Consider the following 2,501-nt stretch of genomic DNA (forward strand, 5'->3'; position numbering starts at 1 on the left):
CGGGTACGGAGCGTGCCGAGGAAAGACAGGTATTTTTTCTAAGATTAATCACATCTATTTAGTTAAAAAAGAGATACAATTCTGCTAGTGCAAATTAATTCAAAACTCCCGAGCTCTTTATTTTTTTAATTACCTCAATTTTATGATAATTTATTTTCTAAATCAAAAACAACGCTTCTTTCTTTTACCTTGCAATCTCAACTTAGCCCAAGGTCCCTGAGGATACGATCTCGACTCATCCTACCTACGTAGTGAGTAGAGTTATTTTTGGTGCTATCAACGACTACGCATCAAATTTTGGCACCGTTGCCGGGGATCTTGGCACGGTTGAATTAAAAAATTGAAAAAAATTTTTTTTTAAAAAAAATACTTTTCAATTTTTATTTCTCGTTTTAAATTTTTTTTCAGTGCTTTCTAGCTAGATAATCTTATTTGCATAATTACAGAATTACCTTGCATAACTAATTTACTATTTAGAATTTTACTGCTTAGAATAATTTGCTACTTTTCATAGCCCAGTGATTTATTGCTTTTTAGACTTAATCACTTAAATTTATTTTCTTGCAAAAAAAATAAAAAAAAATATATATATAAAAAGATAAAATTATATAAAAAAAAAATCACTGACATTTCATAACACTTAACTAAAATAGCGTAACCACAAATATAAAAATTTCTAACTTGATTGGACACCTTGTTTCTTTGTATTGCATCTCCATAATTAATCTTAAAGGCAATAACCCATTAACCAGATAAGGTGGGGATTTGATCACCCTTCCTTGGCCCAAAAATTACTCCCTTGCATTTGCATAACCTAGACCTTAATTTAAAATCAACTAGACGTCAGCCCTAGGAATTTCGAGCTCAATAGGATAAGAAAGCTCTAGAGTTAAACCGAGTGCGGATTGGTTAATTGCTCGGTGTCTAAGGCAAGTGGTTAAAGAAAGTGGTTTTCAATTGGTTCCGTTGACTGACCTGGCCAACTTAGTTGGTGTCTAAGGAAAGCAACGAGCAGGGAACCTCCCACATCTTACGCTTACCTGGCCGAGTCAGTTAGTCAATCTTGAGCTTGGAGTGCTCAAAAGCAATTTTGAAAGTTAGGAGCTGTCTAGATCTAAGTTAACCTTAGGATAGAGAGTCTATGATTGTTTAAGTTGATTGCAATTAACATTTAAACATTAATTAATTTTTTCCTTTTCATAGATTTAAGATTCTTAGGTTCTTCTCTTTAGATTTTCTTTATTCTTTTTTCACTTTATTATAAAAATATATATTATAAAAAAAAAAAAATTTCTGTGTGTGCTCTACAGTATAATTGTAAGGTGTATGCTTGGTCGTAGATCGTTATGACCAGAAATCCAACCTTTTGATCCAGAAATAGAAAGAACCCTTACAGCCAACAGACATAAAAAGATGGACCGAAATCAGGAGAATGATCCACCCAAGCAATTGAAGGAGTACTTTACTCCTTCCACATATACCTACTCTCCTTGTATTCAAGTGCCCCCTGTGGAGGCCACTCAATATGAAATTAAGTCCAGTATAATCCAAATGTTACCTTCATTTTATGGACTTAGTAATGAAGACCCTTATAAACATCTTGAAGAATTTCTTGAGATATGCTCAACTGTCAAAATTCACAACTTCTCCGATGATGCTCTTAGGTTGAAATTATTCCCTTTTTCACTTATGGACAAAGCCAAATACTGGCTACATACTTTGGATTCCATGACTATATCAACCTGGGACCAGCTGCAAGGAGAGTTTCTCAAGAAATATTTTCCCATAGGAAAAACTAATCAAATAAGGAAAGCCATAACTAGTTTTTCCCAATTAGATGGAGAAATGTTTCATGAAACATGGGAGAGATTAAAAGACCTTATTAGAAAATGTCCCCACCATGCTGTACCCAAGTGACAGTTAATCCAATATTTTTATGATGGGCTTTCTGAAAGACATCGACAAATGGTCGATGTATCATGCGGTGGGACATTCATGCTGAAAAGTGAAGATGAGGCATGGCAACTGTTTGAAATTTTAAGTGAAAATTTATTATATCATATGTCTGCCTCTATTAGAGATAAACCCATGTTAAACCCAAAAAGAGATGGAATATATGAAGTAGGAAATGCCATAGATATCCATCAAAAGGTAGATGAACTGTCCCAAAAATTAGATCGTCTTCTAAATACTGGACAATCCCCGATTCCACCTAATCCAATCCAAGAAGTTTGTGCATTGTGTGTAAGTCCGAACCATTTTGTTAATGAATGCCCAGCCGCACCTCAATTTCCTGAGTTTGTGCACGAGCAGGTTCAGCAAGCTCAAGTCCAACAAGCTCGCAGACCAGGAAACGATCCATATTCGAACACTTATAACCCCGGCTGGAGAAACCATCCAAATTTTTCCTGGAGATCACAACCAGTGGTTGGTCCTGCCACACCTCGACCTCAATATCAAGATCCAACATATAGGCATGGACCATACCATCAATTTCAAAA

At 35.3% G+C, this 2,501-nt stretch overlaps 1 non-coding gene across 1 annotated transcript; it reads right to left on the bottom strand.

Annotated features, from left to right (window-relative positions):
- Positions 1–1,800: 1,800 nt before the first annotated feature.
- LOC140853905 (small nucleolar RNA R71) lies at positions 1,801–1,906 on the bottom strand. The gene has a single exon (XR_012137047.1). It is a non-coding gene; the product is annotated as a small nucleolar RNA R71 (small nucleolar RNA).
- Between the last annotated feature and the right edge of the window lie 595 nt (positions 1,907–2,501).

The sequence above is a fragment of the Elaeis guineensis genome, chromosome 14 (genome assembly GCF_000442705.2).
Source record: "Elaeis guineensis isolate ETL-2024a chromosome 14, EG11, whole genome shotgun sequence".
NCBI classification, from domain to species: Eukaryota; Viridiplantae; Streptophyta; class Magnoliopsida; order Arecales; family Arecaceae; genus Elaeis; species Elaeis guineensis.